The sequence below is a fragment of the Hypanus sabinus genome, chromosome 7 (assembly GCF_030144855.1).
Source record: "Hypanus sabinus isolate sHypSab1 chromosome 7, sHypSab1.hap1, whole genome shotgun sequence".
Lineage (NCBI taxonomy): Eukaryota > Metazoa > Chordata > Chondrichthyes > Myliobatiformes > Dasyatidae > Hypanus > Hypanus sabinus.
Window position 1 is genome coordinate 74,572,755 of NC_082712.1, and position 23,345 is coordinate 74,596,099.

The window sequence follows — 23,345 nt, forward strand, 5'->3', positions numbered from 1 at the left end:
GTTTATGTCTGCTCTACTTTTGAAAAAGAATATTTTGTCTCTGCTTGATTGTTCAACAGAAGCACCGTCAAATAAAGGAAACATACACAGCAGAGAGGAGATAGAAAAGGACAAACTGAAAATGCTCTCAGGTTTTACCTTTTTTTAACTCACAACATTGTACATATATTACGCAGCATATTGTACAGCTCCAATTAGAAATAAAATTACAGAAGAAAACTATACAGGGAGGCATTGGAGATTCTACAGATACTGGAAATCTTGAGCAATATGATGTATTGGGCAGAGCACACTACTAACTCTATGCATTCGAACTGCCATACTATATGATGCAACCAGTCAGGATATTTTCAACAGTGCATTTGTGGAGTTCTTTAGTGCTTGATGATTATCCATTAAACATAGAGAGAACAACAAGGGGCTAAGTACTCAACCTCGAGGTGCACCCCTGTTATGGGTCATCAAGGAGAAGATACTATTACTAACCCTCACTCATTGAGGTCTGCAGATGGGCAAGTCATGTATCTATTTGCAGAAAGAGTTACAGAGCTTCTACTCTTGAAGCTTGATGATGAGTTTGGATGGGATGACTGTGCCAAATGCCCAAGTAGTACATTAACAACAGCATGATGTATGAAACAGTGCATTCATTTGTATGTATAAACTTGTCTGCTATTTAATATGATTGTCTGATCTCATTGCCATTTTCCCACAACACTGGAAAAGGTGTTTTAATTTGCAAATTTTCGTTGTCAATTAAAGCACAAAATGCGATCACAATCTTTATGGAACATTTAACAAGCAAATATTTCAAAAGGATACATGAGGAAATCTGCAGATGCTGCAAATTCAAGCAACACACATAAAATGCTGGTGGAACACAACAGGCTAGGCAGCATCTATAGGGAGAAGCACTGTCGGGCTGAGACCCTTCGTCAGGACTAACTGAAAGGAAAGATACTAAGAGATTTGAAAGCAGAAGGGGGAGGGGAAAATGTAAAATGACAGGAGAAGACCGGAAGGGGTGGAGTGAAGCTGAGCGCCGGAAAGGTGATTGGCAAAAGGGATACAGAGCTGGAGAAGGGAAAGCATCATGGGATGGGAGGCCTAGGGAGAAAGAAAGGGGGAGGGGAGCACCAGAGGGAAATAGAGAACAGGCAGAGTGATAGGCAGAGAGAGAGAGAAAAAAAAAGAGGGGAAAAAGAGAGAAAAAGTTTGTAGCTGCACGTGTCACTTTTGTGGGTCAATGCTGCTAATATTGATCTTCAATTACAGGGGCATGTCTGAAATTCAGATAATGCTCTTCAGCCATAAACTCAAACTCCCCACATCAAGACTACAATCTACCAACCTTTGGAAGAGCACATGTACATATACCCAAATCATGGAATCAACAAATGCACAAGTCTTGGTCTTCAAGTTACACATTTTGTTGAATAGTTATTGGGGGAGCTTCAACTCTGATTGTACCCCTACCAGCCTTCCCTTACTCCACAGACTTACAATGATTTACTGCATGTATTGTCCTTTTCATATACTGTCAAATTCCTGGTGAATCACCTGCAGACTTGGGAGCAAAGATTTACAGAAAATCCGGTGGTAATAGAAATTTTTTTTACTAATATTAGTAAATAAAAAGCAGTGCTTCTAGAAGAAACAACATTTAAATGGTAACAGCAAAGGGAAACTTAAGTTTCAAGAGGCACCCCCCTTAAATCATACGGAGAGATAGCTGAAAAGTTTCATTGGTGGATTGTGACATTTATCAATCAAAATTACACAAATTTGTCATGAATTTCTTCATAGATACTCCAAAACAGCCAAAGCCACCTAAATGAGGTATTGGCAGAAGGTGCATTAATGAATTTTATTCTGAGTTCTTGCTGAAGTTGCGGTAGGCCAGAGAAAAATTCTGGTAATTAATGGTTCTGCACTATGTTTCTCATTTGAATTGTAAACAAGTAAGTGAGAGCAACAAATATCAGGAAGAGATACATTTGGCAATTGCAAGTCATTTTAAGCAAAATTAACAAAATACATATTGCAGCAAAAACATGTTAAGGACACTATCATACTTGATATCATCTTTTTGAACTGGTATAAATTAAGAGTGATGGAATTATAAACAGACCTTGCTGAGTTTCAAACTGAAAGCATCCACAATATACAATGAACAATAAGACATTGCTGCAGAAATGCTGACATCTCTCTCTGGCCACTCATTAGCATTTCCAGTGGAGATAAGACAGATATTAATCAGTAACATCAAATTGGCAAGATTAGGCTCCACATATACCAGGGGCTAACTGTGGCAATGTTGCTTGTTGCTGACTAATGTCAAATGATGCAAGTCTGCCAGGATTTTCCTGGTCAGTGAAGCTCAGCAATTAATTGGACGAAATAGTGAGCAGCATTGGTTTCCTTCTTTAACTCTATGCTACATTTATTTAAAACAAAAGCATGCTGAGTTTAAGAGGGCAGAGCTGTTTACTTTTAAAAGTGTAATATTTACAGTAAGATAACAAAAATGTGGCAAATATCTAGTGTTTACTTTCAGATCTAATTCTGAGTAAACCAATGTTGCAGCTAATTGAATGCTGTTGGCATGTTTACCTTCAGCATGTGAAGCTACACGTCAATGAGCCCAACTACAAAAGGGTCTACACAGTTTCATCTAACACTGACCATCATTTATAACTGTGACATACAGAAATCATCGTTTTAGTAAACAAATAGAACTGAATGAATGTAAAATATGCAAAATGAAGCAGTGCTGCATGAGAATAAGAACAGTGAGCATGGCAGAACTTCAACTGAAAAGTGTACAATTAAATCTCGAATCCTTAACTACTATATAGAGCCAACAGAAAACTTTCTGGTATTTATTATTTTTCATGATGGATTGTATTTTAATTTACATATGGCAGTTTGATCTGGTTTTTGCCCAAAATCCAGTTTGGATATTGTTAGTGTACATCTGATGAATAATGACATTCACACAAGAAGGTTAAGTATCTGCAGTGTCGATGATGTAATTGCAAAACATATTATCATTATCTGTGTATAAACCGTTAAATCTTCTTTCTCTTAAGTCAAGTAATTTATTCATGTCTAATGCATTCATGACCTAAAAGATACATTGAAAACATTACATGGTAATCCAAATAATAACTATTTTGGTTCTGAGTACCAAATCCGTAATGGTTAGTGTGACACTATAAGAGCTCGGGGTGTTCTGGAGTTCAGAATTGAATTCCAGGGACATTCTGTAAGGATCCCTTTCTCCACTAAGCTGCATGAGTGCATGGCCACACAGTAACTAAAATGCTCCCGTGCGCAAGCACTTTGGTGCCGTGCAGTTGGAACTTTCTTTTATATAATGTTAATATAATTTTGAAATATATGTTAATAAAATTGTTAAACACCCTGCAATTGTGTAAATGAATATAATTCACAAATTTTCAAAATAATAAATGTACAACCTTTACCTTGAAACATTTTAGAGCTTCAATATATTTGCATTGTCAATGTTTTAAGTTACAACACTTACAAATTGTAACAATAAACACAGAATGGAAGTTGGTAGCTCATTGTTAATAAACCACTGGCCCACTGAACGCCAACATAGTTCTAAATATCATAGTATGTATATTACAAATTTTTAAAAAAATTTAAAGTGACGCAGTTTTCAGGCCATGTAAAAATTTCCTACTCAGAGCAATGGTTGGTCTGCGCAGCTGTGCAAAAAGAATGAGAGGGAATGTTAGTAAGGAGCATACATCCTCAATGTGAAATGTGTGGGTTTCCCCAACTGCTCCAATTTCTTCCCACTGTCTAAAGATCTACCAGGTAGGTTAATTGGTCATTGTAAATTGTCCTGTGATTAGATTAGGATTCATCAGGTTTATTGGGGGCTTTGCTGGGGTGAGATGGTATGGCTCGAAGGGCTGAAACGACTTATTCCATACTGCATAACTAAATAAAATGAAGAAAAATATATTAAGTCTACACCAGGGAATATTGAGGGAAAATTCACCATTAAGGAGACTTAAGCAAACCCCTTCCTACCCTTTTTTTAAGTCAAACCAAAAAAAAAATTATCTATGAGCCAGGGAGGTAAACCCAATATTTTGCCTGATAGTTCACCCCTGATGCAAAACAGGTTCCCTTTGTACTTTATCCACAGAGTGTAATATCCCTGTGTAAAGGTGTAAGGTATCTTGATGTTATTTGCCCAAATTTTATTTTTAAGTTATAACAAAACACTCTCACAAAGCAGGTCTGAAGATTACAAAGCAGATCAGCTTTTGTGTCATTTAAAGGCCTTCAGCTTTGTGTGATCAGTGACCATTAATACTGAAGCATTGGCCTGTCAGGTCCTCTTTAAGGCTTCTTTCTGATAACTCCAGTCAGCACCAGTGCTCCAATGTCATCCAGGTTCTCCTCTTTAATTCGATCGCCTCTCTGACACCACAACCCACCACTGGTCCCAAGCTCAACTTCATCTCAATATCAATATCCTTGATTCCCAGTGCGATCCATCAAACCTATTCTATTCCAACTATTTGAAAGATCTGGCACACAAAATTTGACCCACCACAGCAGACACAAGGTAGTCTTCTACCAATTGGCGATGCCTCAGTTTTCCTTCTAACCGTTCTAAAATGGTTAGAAATACAATTTGAAAGAATAGATTCCTAAATTTAATGTAATCCTTGGAAAGTTAGCTGATCTTATTTGCAGGACAAAAATTCTACTAGAGGAACTAAGTAGGTCAGGCAGCATTTCTGAGATGAAAGGGCAGTTGACACACTCCATCTGAGTCTTTGACCTGAAATGTTAACTGTTTTCTCTTCTCACAAATGATGTCAGACCTGCTCAATGTTTCCAGCATTTTCTCTTGTTGCAGTCAGAATAGAACTATGCATGTGATTGAGAATCATAGACACAAACAAGCCACGTGGCAATTCATCAAAAGCTTTGATGGAAAGCATTTCCTGGGCTTATGCAAGATACGGCATGACCTATAGACCAGGGCTATCAAGAAGTACCTCGATTAACCACTAACCACTTACTGACATTGCTGAGAAATATGACTCGTAGTGTTAAATTTTGTACGTCACAGCTTGGGAATGGGGTGAGAGATGGGTCACTGTTTCTCTCACGTATGGTATTCTGCAAAATGTAATTATTGCAGCATCTTATGCTCCATAGCTGTACTGTAAAAATTAATCTCTGCTCTCTATACTAGACCATAAGAGACAAAGTGCCCCCAATATAATGTGAATAGAGAAACAATGTTTTGCTCTGCAGCAATATTACAAAGCAGATTTAGTCAGAATACCACATCTTACCAATTATTGGTTTCATGAACCTTTGAACTAATATTTAAAGAGAACATAAACAAAACAACCTTCTCATACTTTGGAAACCTCACAAAGCATTTACCAGCAACACCACTGCCACATCATGGAACTCAAAATAAAGTTTCAAAAGCAAACGTATATTTATTAATTTATAGTAACACAATTAATTTATGTTTCAACAATACTTTTAAATCTATTTCTTCCATTTGTACATTAAATCTGTTGTTTTTTGAAAACCGCAGCTATTAATTAATGGGTATTGTAGTATTAATATTTCTGCTGTGCATAAAGGGTTTGGATGGTGTAGACAACGTACTGTCTTCATTTGCAGACAAAAGGTACAATTTTTCAAACTGTAGTTGCAATGCAATGAAATCAGAAACCTCTAAGTTCAGACTTTTGTTTTTGTGTTCTGGTGTCAATATGAATAGATTTAATTCTTTGTCAAGGATCAAAGTATAAAGTGAGCAGCACAGAAATGACTTCTGAAACATTGAGCTAAACACATCTGAAAGGCTCTAGAGACTCATCTGTGGTTTTAATATTTGGAAATACAGTGGACTCTGGTTAATTGAGACAATCCAGGACCAGTGCATTTGGCACAATTAAGTGGATGTCCCAATTAGCCAAAGTTCCATACCAATAGTTAAAAAGGTATAAAAATACAAATTCAGTGCTGCTGTGTTCTATTGATTGACTGTAAGTGAACAAAATTAGTGCAGTCACCTAAAGTATATAACAGACTGTCTTCATACAACACTGTTGACTATTGTATCCACCAAATTTTCATTTTCATTTTAACATTCAAGATGATTGTCAATACCTTCAAACTCTTCATAGTTCCTAATTTGCTGAAGTACTGAATTCATTTCAATTTTACTCCTGGCCATTTCTGGCATCTCCAAGTCCGAATGCTTGAAACCACAATGAGGGAAACAGTTCAGAGCAATCTTACTGTTTATTTCTTGTCGCAATCAGTGACAAAAATCACTGGTTTTTGAACATAAACACACACAATTGATGCTATTTAAAAACTGCTCTACGCACAGTGTAGTGTCTAAGGGCCACAACTGACACTAGTTAGAAACCGTTTAGCCAAAGTCTCCTGTCCTAACTAAACAGCATAGTGTCTCAAATAAATAAAGGGAATACTGGCAATTTTCCAAGCAATTAGCTTTTGTTCTTTAAGAGTTATCCTAAATAAGTGGCTGCCCCAATTAAAAAATGACCCAATTAACCAGAATCTACTGTTTAGCATTAAAAAATCTTACAAAACAACAAGTTGAAGAGGAAGTGAAGATAACATAAGAACCAAAAGCTGAAGTATGCCATTTGGCCCCTTGCACCTATTGCCATTCGAAAAGATGGTTGCTGATCTTTAACCTCAAAGTTACTTCATGTAGTTGGCTGGTGGTGTAGTAGCAACTGCACCGGTCTTTGAGCCAAGTGGTCCAGGTTTGAATCTGGCCGGCTCCTCGCACACTTTTCATCTGATCTGAGCATTGAGCTAGCAAATCGGCTTCGTCAAAAACAAATTCCTAAACAAATGGCAAGTTGCTGTCTTATGTGCCCCAAGGCGTGGAGAGGAATAAAAACTACTTTCACGTATTATTTATTTTATTTAAAGATGCAGCACAGTACAAATCCTTCTGGTCCAATGAACCCATACCACCCAATTACACCCATGTGGCCAATTAACTCTCAATATCCAAAAACTGATGGACCTCTAACCTGAATAACCTTCGAGACAAAGTTTTCACAGTCCTTTTGGTGGAAAAAACTTCTCACCTCTGTCGTAGTTAGCTTACCCCTTATTTTGAGATACTAACTCCTGGCTGTAGACACAGCAAACAGTTACACTTCATACATACCTACATCTATTCACATCAAGCTCCAGAAACATTTTGTGTATTCCACTATGATCACTGCCATTTTTCTAAACTCCAGCAAGTGTAGGCCCAATGTACAAAATCTCTCCTACAAAATATTGATCTTGCAAAAAAAATAGGACTGAAAGTAAAACAATATCGTTCGCTCATTCTTTGCATTCCATCACAATGTATGGAATCCCCATGATGGTAAGCTATGATGACACAGTTCTTTCCCCCAGAAACCAAATATTTTTTCTTAATGTAAAACCAACTATCTGATTGATTTATATGAATGTAAAGGTAATTGACTTCCAATGCCAATAGCCAACATTCACATATCAGATCTATCCTCCAATAAATGCTTAACAACAATTAAATTGGAGAAACTTCAAGGGTACTAACAGTCTAACCTGCTTTGGAATGCAATATTATCCTCAATATAACATTGTGTCATTAACACTATTTATCTGTGATGCTACTGCAAGTAAGTTTTTCAGTGCACCTGTGCATACATTTACACATACATATTACAAACTCTACTTGCATTCCAACACTAAAACAGGTTGTGGTTACAGCTCTCCCTCTTTTTCATTGCCTTTCTTGGAATTTATTTTTCATTCTTCTACTTTCCATTTAGATTATCCACTGATGTCTCTACAACAGATGAGGCTTAATTATTAATACTGACCCAAGTTAACTCTACTTGGTAGAGAACAAAGATATACCACAGACAGATACTGTTAAATTCCATAGTCTGGGAATTTACCAATAAAAACAAAACATAATGTGAGGGAAATGTGCAGAATTAAAATGTTAAAGGTATCTTAAGCCAATGTTTAGAAAGAAATATTGCTTTGCAATCTAGTTACACATAAATATGAAATTTCTATCATTAGATTTGGAGATTAACAATTTATTTAAAATCTGATTCACATCTTTGTAAATGAACATGCATTTGTTAAACTGTGTCAAATAAAAACAGGTAACAAACATAGGTTTTGCATGATTAATCTGTGAGTTATTTACCAATTAGCTATAATTATATTCTCAGTGGATCAAAGTGTTGCAAGACTAAGATTAACCATCACTGCAACAAAAGTGTCAAAATTATTACAGGATCTCACAGCAGCATCCTATTAATGTGTACAACAGGTTCATTATTTATGCTGTATGTAGCAGAACATCTCATTCAGTTTGACACAGGAAGTGTTAGGTTAGTCTCTGGAGTTGCAAGTCCCTTTTTATACACTTAAATGATTGCTATAGATATACAACAAAGATTCAAAGCAAAACTGAAGATTAGCATATTAATGTACATTCCTGCAAAGGGAAATGCCCTCAAAACAATTCTTGTACATTCAAGATAAGGTAAAATCAAAACTCAAAGCATTCACTACTGAACAGTTTGTGCACAGTTATTGTCACTTGTAAAGTGTATCTTAAAATATAAGTAATCACATTCTCATTGCAATTTGAATCATTTTATTTAGTGATATTTTGTGTTCACTGTTGACTTTGTGTTTAATTTCACTGTGAAAATGTCAAAAAGGGCTGCAGATACCCCTATGGGTAACAATGAGAAAAAGAGAATCTATCATTACGTATCAATAACGCAGGAAGTGGAGTTATTGCAGAAGCTTGATCGTAGTGTGTCTGTGCAGTGTCTTACTGAAGAATATGGTGTCAGAACTACCACTGTATATGATTTAAAGAAACAGTAAGACAAGTTATCGAAGTTTTATAGTGACAATGACATTCTACATTTATTCCAGTAAGTCATTTACTGTGTTTGATTCAGTTCGTTTGAAGCTGTATATTTATGTTATACTGAATGTTTTTGTTGAAAATAATTTTTTTGTCATTATTCCCTAAACAATACAGCATAACAACTATTTACATTTACATTCTATTGGGTATTCTAAGTAATCAGAGATGATTTAAAGTATACAGGAGTATGTGCATAGGTCAAGATCTTCACCGAGTCCTAAAGTCAATCCGTAATGAGACAGGTTAAATAAGGGATTTGAGCATATGCGTTTTTCGATCACCCCGGGGCACCGGGGGCGGTTCCCGGAACCAATAAGGAGGGATTCTGAAATCCAAAAAATTCTGAATTCCGAAATGCAACTGGCCCCAAAGATTTAGGAAAAGGGACTGTGGACCTGAACATGAGAAAAATAATTAAAATTCTACATGGCCTTGCTCATTTCAACAGCTGGGGATAGACCTATCCATTAGTAGTCAACAGAAGGAGTAACTAAACCAAATGAACTCTTCATTATAATGGTTACTTATTACTAAGTGGAACATATGCTTCTACCTCTATAGAGAATAGATGCAGAAGTAGACCATTCGGCCCTTCGCGCCTGCACCGCCATTCTGAGATCATGGCTGATCATCTTCCAAAGATCTCTTCAAAAGATAAAAACATTCAAAGACCCTTGCAAATGGAAGTATAATATCAGTGTACTTAGGCAGAATTTCTGTGCAACTTCAGTAATTTTTCTTTCCACAGATGCCACCTGACCTGACAATGCAAGAGTTATGGCAGCTCATGTAATTTTTCTCTGTTTGGAGAGAAGAAGCTGAAGAAAGATTCACTTGCATAAAAATTATGAGAGGACTAAAAAGGCTGAAATTGAAAATTATGTTTCTTTCAGCAGAACGTTAAAGAACAAGGGAACATGGGGTAAAGAGTGAAAGAGAAATGAGGAAAAAACTTTTTACCAGAGATTACCTAAAAGGGAATCCTGATCACATTTTAAAAAGTGACTACAGAAACATTTAACGTGCCCTAATCTAGAAGATCATGGACAGGAGATAAGAAATGCGATTAATCTAAACAGGTCTCTTTTGGCTGGCAAGGCAACCATAAGCTGAATGCCCTCCCCATACCACAGATTCCTAATAAAGCTCAACTTTAATGAATAAAATTCAAAAATAATATTTGAATTTTTGCCATAGTTCTCCGGTTGCAAATGTAAACCTAGGTGGTTAGGGTGTAGTTTAATCTCATTGACCCCAGAGCTCACTTTTATTTTAGCAGTTAGTTTCTGCTGCATTTGAGGCACTAGAATCATACACCTTCCAGGATACAAACAATCTGCAATTATGACATATTTTCATCTGCATTACAGCAAAGCAAAACATATCCTTTATGACCATGAAGAGATGGAATTGCTGAGCAACTGATTGTTGGAGTGAAGTCAAAACAGTTAGACCACTAGAAATGTTTCAAAGTTTTTCTGAATGCCCCTGCTTGACTAACTCACCTCAGCAACATCAATGCAATCACCAGCATAGCAAATACTCAATTAATCTGCCTGACTACTGGAAATAAATTAATCCATGAGCAAAACTGAAGGGATAGTGAATTAAAGAGGGTTCGGAAGCCAGTTAAAGGGGAGAACTGAATGCATTATGGCAGCTTCTGAACTGTGTAACACTCAAAATATAAACAGGACTGTTTTATTGACCATAAAATGTCTATGCTGTACTGCACAATAAATGTTTACACAAACTAAACCATCCAGATAGCAGAAATAGTGACAAAAGAATTTCTTCACCTTTTACTACAGACCAAGTCAGTCATATTGTTATTTCAATAATTAAAGAGAACACGGAATCAATAAACCAGTTGAAATATTATTGACAGTATTGTATTGTTTCTACAGCTCTTGCAACTAGCATCAGTCGACACTTCTGTTCAAATGCTTATTTTGCATCAATATTACTTAAAATGGGTACGTGACATAATGTTTGACGAACCATAAATTTCATGAAAAGAATCTTAAATGGTAGAAACATTATGTGAAATTCCAGAGGGATTAAGAAAGCAACCACCCCTTGTATTTTACACACGATTCCTTTGATTAAAGATTTTTTTTGAAACAAGGAAACATACAAAAAGTAAATATTTGCACTTAAAAGGTCCTTCCCTGCATTTATCTGCAAACATAAATGGTTTCTGAAGGTCAATGTCTCCCAGTCCCAAACATCTTTTTTTCCCCAGTTTATTCTAGTGAGGAAAAACAAGTTTCAGAGCAATTTGTCCTTAAAAAAACTCAGAACTGTGCAAATTTTATTTTAATAAGTCTTCAATAAATTAAATTAATTTGAGAGTTTATCGATGTAAGCATAAAACTAAGTTTTTGTATTAGGCCTTATAGGGTATATACTCAACATTAAACCTTTTGCTGGAATTATATGTAGCAGGTACAGACTGCAAAATATCATTGACATGTTTAAGAAAGCAATAGCTGTAGTATTCTTCAGAATAATGCAATGCAATGTTCACTAAAGTCTGTGGTAAGTTAATAATGTAAACAAGTGTGGGAAAACAAGGATTAAGTCCATGTACAATCATGTACTATACTGTGCTGATCTTATCCAACACTACAGTGCACAGTGTCTTGATTGATGAAGCACTGACTGTTACTGTCTAATCAAAAAGAAAAAGCATTCCAGCTGCAAAATCACTTGGATGGACAGTAGATAAGACTTTGGGATCAGATGGTCACGTCTAATTCCGCAAGGATTCCCCTCTCCAATACTGGTTTTCGCTCAGCTTACCGACAAAACATGATCCAAGTGACATTTCACAAATTCCTGGATAAATGTTGCTACACTTGGCCCAGCAGAGAGACAAGCTGTGTCACGCACAGATCAATATGAACACTGTGCTGTTTCATCAGCCTAAAAATCAGGCAAAAGCCATGGCCCTGGAGAATCTGGCATGCATAAGCTGGATAATGCTGAAGGGATTGTCTGCTGCAAACAACCATAAGAGTTAAGTATCAGACAAGACTAGAGCTTAACTACAACTGAATTTTGAGAAAAAATTTCATATTGCTACCATTAGCTGATTTTATATGATGGGAGCTATTTCACTCAAATAATTAGTATTTGTATGGAAGCAACACCGACTGTAACACAAAAACTAAGTGACTTGGTTTAATTTTCTATTTCACTTAAGATAGTAAACAAGTAAAGACGGTTTAATTCTCTTGTGGTTTTATTGAGTATGCCTGCAAGAAAATAAAGCTCAGGGTTGTATATGGTGACATACAGTGGTCCTAGAAAGTCTGTGAACCCTGTAAAATTTTCTCTATTTCTGTATAAATATGACCTAAAATATGAACAGATCTTCACCCAAATCCTAAAACGAGATAAAGAGAATGCAATTAAATAACACAAAAGACATAATACTTGTTCATTTATTTATTGAGAAAAATGATCCAATATTACATGTATTCGTTGGAAAAAGTATGTGAACCTTTGGGGAAATGCCTTTTACAAAAGCTATTTGGAGTCAGTTGTTCCATTCAACGAGATTAGATTAGAAGAGTGGATTGTAGAGGTGCCCTGCCCTATAAAGACACGCAAAGTCAGGTTAATGACAGAAACTGCTCTTCAGGAAAGAACTCTTGATGTGCACCATGCCTCGACAAAAACAATTTTCAGAGGACCTTATAAAATTTGTAGAGTTGCATGAAGCTGGAAAAGGCTACAAAAGCATTTCTACAGACCAGAGTATTCATCAGTCCACAGTTAGATAAATTGTCTACAAATGGATGAACTTAGTACCGTTACCAATCTCCCTAGGAGTGGGCATCTTACAAAGCTCACACCAAGAGCACAACATGCAACGCTGAAGGAAGTGAAAAAGAACCCAGGGGTAACTGCAAAAGACCTGCAGAAATCTCAGGAACTTGCTAGAGTCTCTGTTCGTGTGTCCACTAAAAGAGAAACACTGAACAAGAATGGTGATCATGGAAGGGCTGCTCTCCAAAAAAAAACACTGTTGCACGCCTCAAGGTTGCAAAAGACCACATGGATGTTCTACAATGCTTCTGGGACAGCGTTCTATGGAAAGATGAGACAGAATTTGAGGTTTTTGACAGAAATGCACATTGCTATGTTTGGAGGAAAAAGGGTACTGCACACAAACACCAAAACCTCATCCTAACTGTAAAGCATGATAGAAGGAGCATCAAGGCTTGGGGCTGCTTGGCTTCCTGGAGAGCTTGCAATCATTGAGGGAACAATAAATTCAAAATTGCATCAAGACATTTTACAGGAGAATGTCAGGGTAGCAGTCCGTCACCTAAGCTTAATAGAAGTTGGATAATGGAAGAAGACAATGGTCCAAAAGGTAGAGTAAATCAGCAACAGAATGGTTTAAAAAGAAGAAAATTTGTGTTTTGCAATAGCCAAGTCAAAGTCCTTAATCCTATAGAAATGTTATGGAAGGGCCTGAAGCAAGCAGTTCATGCAAGGAAGCCCACTAAAATCCCAGAGATGAAGCAGTTTTATAAGGAGGAATGGCCTAAAATCTCTCCAAGCTGATGTGCAGGACTGATCAACAGTTACTGGAAATGTCTGGTTGAAGTTATTGTTGTACAAGGGGGTCATACCAATTACTGAAAACAAAAGTTTACATACTTTTACCAACAAATACATGTAGTATTGGATCATTTTCTCAATAAATAAATAAATAAATGAACAAGTATAATGCTTCTCTGTATTATTTATTTAATTGGGTTCTCTTTATCTAGTTTTAGGACTTATGTGAAAATCAGATTACATTTTGGGTCATTTTTATGTAGAAATAGAGAAAATTCTACAGGGTTCACAAACTTTTGTGTGTGTGTGTGCGTGCGTGTGTGTGTGCGTGACACACACACACACACTTACTTTGATAAAACATTTACTTTGAGCTTTATTTCAAGTTCAGTACAAATTTATTATCATTCGACCATACACATGTACATTGCCAAACAAAACAATATTCCTCCAGACCAAAGTTCACAACACAGTACATATAACTCACATACAATACATAAAGTAATATTACTGCAAACAAATTCACAAATAACAAAATATATTTCAGAAGATTGACATAAGGTGTATTTAAGACATAGGTTAAAAAGTAAACAGTATAATGCCTCTGGCGCTTCCTAAGTGATGAGATCTGGATGGTGGCAGGGAGTTTAGTAATCTTACGACTTGGGGGAAAAAACTGTTTCCTATTCTAACAGTCCTTGTCTTAATGCTATCATACCTCTGCCTAATGGTAGGAATCAACGATATTGTGAGATGAATAGGAGGGGTCCATGACAATGTTAAGGGCCCTCCATACATAGCACTCCTGATAAATATCTCTGATGGGTAGAAGAGAGACTCCGATGATCCTCTCAGCAGTTCTCACAATCCTTTGTAGGGACTTGTGGTCAGATGCCTTGCAATTTCCGTACCAGATGGTGGTGCAGCTGGTCAGGACACTCTCAAAGATACTCCTGTAAAAACTGTTTAGAATGCGAGGTGGGTAGGGGACTCTCACTCACCGCAATCTCCTTGGGAAGTGAAGATGCTGCTGTGCTTTCTTGACTAATGAGGAGATGTTGAGGGACCAGGTGAGATAGTCCATTACGTGCATTCCCAGAAACTTAGTGGTCCTAACTTAAAGTTTGCAGAGGGATCTGGACCAGCTGGAAAAATGGGCTGAAAAATGGCACATGGAGTTTAATACAAACAAGTGTGAGGTATTGCACTTTGGAAGGAAAAACCAAGGTAGAACATACAAAGTAAATGGTAGGGCATTGAGGAGTGCAGTAAAACAGAGGGATCTAGGAATACAGATACAAAGTTCCCTAAAAGGGGCGTCACAGGTAGATAGGGTAGTAAAGAGAGCTTTTGGTACATTGGCCTTTATAAATTAAAGTATTGAGTATAAGAGTTGGAATGTTATGGTGAGGTTGTTTAAGGCATTGGTGAGGCCAAATTTGGAGTACTGTGTGCAGTTTTGGTCTCCAAATTACAGTAAGGATATTAATAAGGTTGAAAGAGTGCAGAGAAGGTTTACAAGGATGTTGCCGGAACTTGAGGAACTGAGTTACAGAGAAAGGTTGAATAGGTTAGGACTTTATTCCCTGGAGCGTAGAAGAATGAGGGGAGACTTATTAGAGGCATATAAAATTATGATGGTTACAGATAGAGAGAATGCAAGCAGGCTTTTTCCACTGAGGCTAGGGGAGAAAAAAACCAGAGGACATGGGTTAAGAGTGAAGAGGGAAAAGTTTAAAGGGAACATGGGGGGAGGGCTTCTTCACACAGAGAGTGGTGGGAGTGTGGCATGAGTTGCCAGATGAAGTGGTAAATGCAGGCTCACTGTTAACATTTAAGAAAAACTTGGACAGGTACATGGATGAGAGGTGTATGGAGGGATATAGGCCAGGTGTAGGTCAGTGGGACCAGGCAGAAAAATGGTTCGGCACAGCCAAGAAGGGCCAGAAGGCCTGTTTCTGTGCTGTAATGTTCTGTGGTTCTATTATTCTCTCCCTGGAGGAGTAGTTAACATGCAGTGAGAGTGGTCAACCTGCACCTCCAGATTCAAGTTGTTGTGTTTGCACTATTCTATAAGCTGCTCTACCTCCTCTCCGTACACTGTTTCATTGTCATTGCTGATGAGGCCAACCACTGTTGTGTCATCAGCAACTTGATTTGTGTTTTAGCTAGATCTAGCAGAACCGTCATGCATCAGCAGCATGAACAGCAGCCTTGAAGGACACCAAGTTGAAGTTGATAAACAGCATCCTGGTATATGAGGCATTGTTTTCCAGATGGGACCTGACATTGTGGAGGGCAGAGGCTATGGCATCACCAGCCGACCAACCTGAAACAAAAGCTCATAAGCAAGAAGATGGGATTTAATGTGGTCCATAACCAACTGCTCAAACACTTCATTATTGTTGAGGTCAGCATCACTGGAAAGCACTCATTAAGGCAGCTAGTCATTAAGGAGGATAAATCCTTGGGGTCTCTCCTCCCCACCATTCATAACATCAGCATTTATGATTAGATGCACTTCTCAAAGCTCCAATAATACAACCCAAATGCCAAAGTAAGAAGCATACTTCCTAATTACAAGCACATACTGTCAACGTCCGTCAGAAAACTTTAGAATAAGTTCACTGCCATTGTGGAATCAGAAGAAATTGCAATCGAAAACACAAAGTTTTATGACCTATCAAAAAAATTAAATAATGTTAAAATGAAATGGGTATGAGAATGTGACATGTAGTACACAAGCTTATGGTTCACAAAATATTTATAACTCACTTAAGCTTTGCTGTTGAGTTCATGTTGTCTAAACCCATCAATTACGTTACTGCTTTCTATTCCCTTTTACTCTATGTAGGAGTTTTACAAAGTGACCTTGATGCTTAACTGTTGAATTGATACGGAAAGTGAGACCAATAAATTTCTGTATTATACTTTGATCATCTGTCATGCAAGATACATTCATTCAACATCTAATGACCAGGTTACCTTCCACAGAAAATGTTACTTAATCATGATGAGCACCTTACACTCCCTCAAATATGATATTTGACATAAAAGATCATTCATTCTTGTACCTTTTTTAAAAAATAGAAAAAAGTACTTGTAATGGGATTAGCTATCTGTACCTAACTAACGATCAATGGATCAGATTGAAGCTCTGCAGTTCTACTACAAGTCATGAATGATGGTGGATATTAAATAGATAATGGGAGGTCCCAATAATATCCCCTCAATTATAACAGGGCCTGGTATAGTAGTAAAGACAAAGCAGAAGCATTTGCAATCACATTCAGCTGGAAGTGCTGAATTGTTAATCCATCTTGGTTTCCTCCTGAGGTCACCACTATCATAGAAGCCAGTTTTCAGCTAATTTAATTTACTTTACATGCTACCAAGAAACAGCTGAGAGTACTGGATACAGCAAAGACGAAGAGATCAGACAACATTCCACCTACTGCATTGATGACCTGCACTCCAGAAGGAGCTGCAAATCAAGTCAAGCTGTTGCAATATCAGTAAAACATTACTCAGTTTGTAGATGACATTAGTATTTGCAAACTATCAGTACTGGATGTTAGGTTTTGGCAATTAATGCTGCCCTTGCTAGCAATATACACATGCCAAATGATAAATAAATGAAAAACAAATCAAAACAATTATTCCAAGATAGTTTCTTGACATAAAAAACAAGTGACAATGCAGGCAATATTAATAACGGTGAAAGTGTTATTGGTTGGGAGGAAGAGATTGAAAGACTAATAATAATTGATCATGGCATATTACATTGTGAACATTGCAATTTTAAAATTAGGTAAATTGTAAGTCATTTATAAAGTACCTTCTCTAATTTAATGAGCAATGGCAATGTAAATGTGCTAAATCCAAAGGCCAAAGAAAATACCTTTTAAACTGCAAACTACATTAAAAAGGAACCAAGGATGCCAAGGAGATTCTTTACAATGACTAGCTTGATTGGGTTCTGCCATTATCCTGGGCTACAGTACATACCGCCACGATCCAACAATACTGAGATCTCAACTGTTATTCAGAACTAATATTTCCCTCGCCATGGTGAACTTCTTCATCATGAATCAGAAAATTCAGCTTTGAAGTTAATGGGGCTAAACATTTAGTGAGGGGCAGCAACTGTTTTGTCAACTCCCTACCACACCTTTTACCAGGCACTCATACATATCTGAATATTAAAATGGCTATTGAAACTTGCTATCTGGATCACACATAATAAATGGATATTATAAAAGTACAGTAAGCTGCTGATATCCTAGAACTCTCAGCATCATCATCAACAGGAAAAGTGGACAGCTTTGTTTTAAAGAGCCTTGATGAAATAAATGTCTAACATCCTCAGGTTAGTCTCAATTATTCAAAGACTTTGGGCCGTACTACAGTTTGAGTTGAGAAGTTGATTTGATGAGAATCATTAGCTCAATGCCAGAGTTCATCCTCTGCAATATCAAAGAGCTGTAGCTGGACCCTCAGACTATAGACAGAGCTAAACCACTTGACCTTTAGCACTCTATATCCTACCAAATCCAGAACAAACTTGTGATGCACAATCAGGCAAAACACAGAAATAAACGCATATCCCACTAAGTCTCCTACAAACATCCTATTAAGTAACTGGACAACAGACCTGACAAAAAAAACCTGAGGAGATTTGTTGCCTTTTCAGCCAGTAGATGTCAAGTGCACAATATGACCCCACCTCCTGCTAAGTTTCCCAGCATCGATATCAATACCCAGGAATTAATTTCATGTCACATGACTTTAAGAGCATATCAATCAGAATAAAATATTCCTGATTGTAATGCTAATGGTTTGTAAACCACAACTAATTACTAAATTCAAAGACAAGGTTTTCTTGGATTTTGCACTTTAATTTACAGATGCTGCCTGACTTGCTGTATTTTTCCAGCATTTTGTTTTATTTCAAATTCCCGGATCTCTGTTTTTTTTAATGATAACATTGCTTATACTCAAATCATCATTATTCCATCAGCTTGATCCTTAACTGAACCATTTTTCCAAATGTAGACTCTAATCATGATTCCTCAATATCTCAGCAAGATTCAATGCAGCCACAGAATGTAATAGTAACCACTTGAATAGTGTCGTGTAGCTTCAAAAACATTCAAGCAGCTTTCACCAGCCACAACAAACCAACGTAGCCTACCACTAGTTCCCTCCATTGGCAAGTATTTCAAAGCTTGATTAGAACATCAAAGAATTTTTATTAATAGGTTTGCATTATATTTACTATTATTCTGAGAAACTCCTTTGGTACAAACATTGATCCAGCCTTTCCAAACCTGGATGAATTGTGTAACATTCTCATGAACCACAGCAATTTATATGTCTGTGACTGGTGGCCACAATTTAACTCAATAGTACACCACAATCCCAATGTTAAAAAAGTGGATCTAATAAAATCAGAGATTACAAACCTTTGGAAGAAAATTGTCATAAAATATTGTGAGATCACAAAAATGTTGAAGAAATATTTATATACAAATTTTATAACGTAATATTAAAATCTAAAACATGCTTTTACTCAGATAATGTTCACTTTGAATTATCGAAACAATATAAAGAATCATTAGAAGTAATACAATGAACAATAAATCCTCCTGTTGTTTAACCTTCACAGTAATTCAACTACCTACGAAATCACAGTAATTCAAGATTAATAAGTATGCATAACACCTCATTTAGTTTGCTTGTTGTCTCCCAAAGTGTTTTGTAAGATTTTATTAGTGTACGTTCAACTTTGCTAGAAAACAGTACAGACACACTTCGATTCTATTTTTCCGCATTATTGGTATCCTGAGAGCTTTAAAACAAGTGGGCCGTGGTTGGAGAATGAACAAAGGCTGCATGGCCCTGATTTTAAATGAGCTTATGGGGGCTCAATACAACAGTTACTTAAGCTGTGAGTAAGCAGTAACCTTAAAAGAATGGATTTCAAAACCATCAAAATGCCACTTTTACAGTACTCTCCTCAAGGCGAACCATAAAGTTGAAATAATTTTAAAATCTATTTAGTCACACAAGGTGACAGCCAGGCTCCATGTATTGGTCACCAAATTTATTTGCAGCTCTATAAAGGACTTCATAGCACTCAGGATTTTTTTTTGGAAAAGTCATTTAGCTACTTTAAGCTTTCTCCATTTTTTTTAGCCGTGAACAAACACAGTCCAACAAACAATGCTTTACTGAAACACCTTCCAAAAGGGTAGGTTATAGATTTTCAGAAGCCGCAGAGAAATAAAGCCATAGATTCAGTTAAGAGCAAGAAGCTCTGAGGTACAAGTTATATTTCAAGTTAAAAACCTTCAAGCAAAAGTGTATCATAAATCTAAGAGCCACAATTCAAAATAGCACAGTAACTTCTAGCTTTAAACTACTTTTTGAATGTAGTTATCTGAGTATTTCTTCTATTTTATACCTACAATGGCCTTACAAACTATCAGCCCAGTACAGTCGACATAACGTTATTCTGTAATATTATTAAACTGGCTCTGTGCTCAAATGAGTGCCTGATCACAATCCTTAAAGTCTATTTGATAATTAATCTCCGTGTCAAGATAAGGTGGCCCCAAGATAAAACAAGCAGTGTGATAAGATCTGTACCTTGGTTCACACACCAAGAATAGTGGCATTTACTCTATCTCACAGAAATGATGGTAAAAGGGAGACAGGGACTTGGGTCTCAGCCTTACAGAGAGGCCAATTTTCACTCAGGCAGATTCCACTGAGAATTTTCAGCCGAACTGCAAAGGTCAGCTTATTTGCCATACACTTTTGCTTTAAATTGACAGTAAATGCCTAAGTACAACGGAGTTGATTTGTGTATTTTCTGGCAATCTTCCGCAAGGATCCATCAGTAAGGTTTTAAAAGGTACAAACAGGGTGTAATGACTTTCTTTAAAGCAACTATGATTTTCCATTCCTTAATTCATAGGTAGCTGGATAAAAATCGCTGCTTAACAAGATATTCTTCACATACTCCCACAAAGGATATGGTTTAGTGCGTGATGTGAGTATTTTCAGCTCTCACCTTTGTCCTTATTTCTAAGTATACAGCAAGAATGAAGGTCAATACCATATGTAATCTAAAGATTAACAGTAATATAGAACATTGTTGCGTCCTGTACATACCTCAGTAATGAAATAACCTAAAAATTCAGAAGTTTGTATGCAAGTTAGACCATAAGATATAGGAGCACAAGTAGACCATTTGGTCCATCGAGTCTGCTCCGCCATTCAATCATGGGCTGATATATTCTTCCAGTCATCCCCACTCCCCTGCCTTCACCCCATCCCCTTTGATGCCCTGGCTAATCAAGAACCTATCTATCTCTGCCTTAAATATACCCAATGACTTGGCCTTTACAGCCACTCATGGCAACAAATTTCACAGATTTACCACCTTCTGACTAAAGTAATTTCTCCGTATCTCTGTTCTAAATGGATGTCTTTCAATCCTGAAGACATGCCTTCTTGTCATAGGATCCCCTACCATGGGAAATAACTTTGCCATATCTAATCTGTTCAGGCCTTTTAACATTCAGAATGTTTCTATGATTATCCCCCCCCACCCCACAATTCTCCTGAACTCCAGGGAATACAGACCAAGAACTGCCGGACATTCCTCATATGGTAACCCTTTCATTCCTGGAATCATTCTTGTGAATCTTCTCTGAACCCTCTCCAATGTCAGTATATCCTTTCTAAAATAAGGAGTCCAAAACTGCACACAATACTCCAAGCGTGGTCTCACGAGTACCTTACAGAGCCTCAACATCACATCCCTGTTCTTATATTCTATACCTCTAGAAATGAATGCCAACATTGCATTCGCCTTCTTCAAAACTAACTTAACCTGGAGGTTAACCTTTAGGGTACCTTACACAAGGACTCCCAAGTCCCTTTGCATCTCTGCATTTTGAATTCTCTCCCCATCTAAATAATAGTCTGCCCATTTATTTCTTCGACCACAGTGCATGACCATACACTTTCCAACATCGTATTTCATTTGTCACTTCTTTACCCATTCCTCTAAACTATCTAAGTCCCCCTGCAGGCTCTCTGTTTCCTCAACACTACCTGTTCCTCCACCAATCTTTGTATCATCGGCAAATTTAGCCACAAATCCATTAATATCATAGTCCAAATCATTGACATATATCGTAAAAAGCAGTGGTTCCAACACCAACCCCTGTGGAACTCTACTGGTTACTGGCAGCCAGCCAAAATAGGATCCCTTTATTCCCACTCTTTGTTTTCTGCTGATCAACCAATGCTCCATCCATGCTAGTAACGTCCCTGTAATTCCATGGGCTCTTAGCTTGCTAAGCAACCTCACGTGCAGCACCTTGTGAAAAGCCTTCTGAAGATCCAAGTACATCACGTCTACTGCATATCCTTTGTCCACCCTGATTGTAATTTCCTCAAAGAATTGCAGTACATTTTTCGGGCAGGATTTTCCTTTCAGGAAACCATGTCGGCTTTGGCCTATCTTGTCATGTGCCTCCAGATACTCCATAATCTTATCCCTAACAATCGATTCCAACAACTTCCTAACCATTGATGTCAGGCTATAGTTTCCTTTCTGCTGCCTCCCACCCTTCTTAACTAGGTAACATTTGCAATTTTCCAGTCATCTGGTTCCATGCCAGAATCTATTGATTCTTGAAAGATCATCATTAATGCCTCTGCAATCTCTCCAGCTATATCCTTTAGAACCCAAGGGTGCATTCCATCGGGTCCAGGAAATGTATCCACCCTCAGACCACTAAGCTTCCTGACCACCTTCTCAGTTGTAATTTTCACTGCACAAACTTCACTTCCCTGACACCCTTGAATGTCCGGTATACTGCAAACATCTTCCACTGTGAAGACTGATGCAAAATATACATTCAGTTCCTCTGCCATCTCTGCATCTCTCAATACAGAATCTCCAGTGTAATTTTGTACTGGTCCTATATTTATCCTCGACTCTCTTTTATCCTTTATGTACTTAAAAAAGCTTTTAGTATCCTCTTTGATAATAGTTACCAGCTTCCTCTAATATTTCATCTTTTCCTTCCTAATGACATTTTTAGTTTCCTTCTGAAAGTTTTATAAAGCTCCCCAATCCTCTATCTTCCCACTAGCTCTGGCTTCCTTGTATGCCCTCTCTTTTGCTTTTACTTTGGCTCTGATTTCACTTGTCAGCCATGGTATTGTCCTTCGCCCCTTTGAAAATGCCTTCTTATTTGGAATATATCTGTCTTACACTTCCCTTATTTTTCCCAAAGAAACTCCAGCCACTGCAGCTCTGCTGTCCTTCCTGCAAATGTCCCTTTCCAGTCAACTTCGGCCAGTTTCCCTCTCATGCCATTCTAATTTCCTTTATTCCACTGAAATACTGACACACTGGATTTTATTTTTTCTTTCTCAAATTTCAATGTGAACTCGACCATATTGTTCCCTAAGGGGTTTAGGAGTCACCTCCAGATCTTTGCAAAACACCCAATCCAGCACAGCTGATCCCCTCGTGGACTCAACAACAAGCTGTTCTAAAAAGCCATCCCTTAGACAGTCTACAAATTCTCTCTCTTGAGGTCCAGTACTGACCTGGTTTTCCCAATCCACTTTCATGTTAAAATCCCCAACAATTATCATGATATTGCCTTTCTGACACACCTTTTCTATCTCTGCTGTAATTTGTAATTCACATCCCGGCTGCTGTTTGGAGGCC

The 23,345-nt window shown here is 37.4% G+C and overlaps 1 protein-coding gene across 5 annotated transcripts in view; it reads right to left on the reverse strand.

The window, feature by feature from the left end:
• The window catches only part of cntln (centlein, centrosomal protein), a 515,524-nt gene that overhangs the window by 163,435 nt on the left and 328,744 nt on the right, over positions 1 to 23,345 (reverse strand). The window lies entirely within an intron of this gene.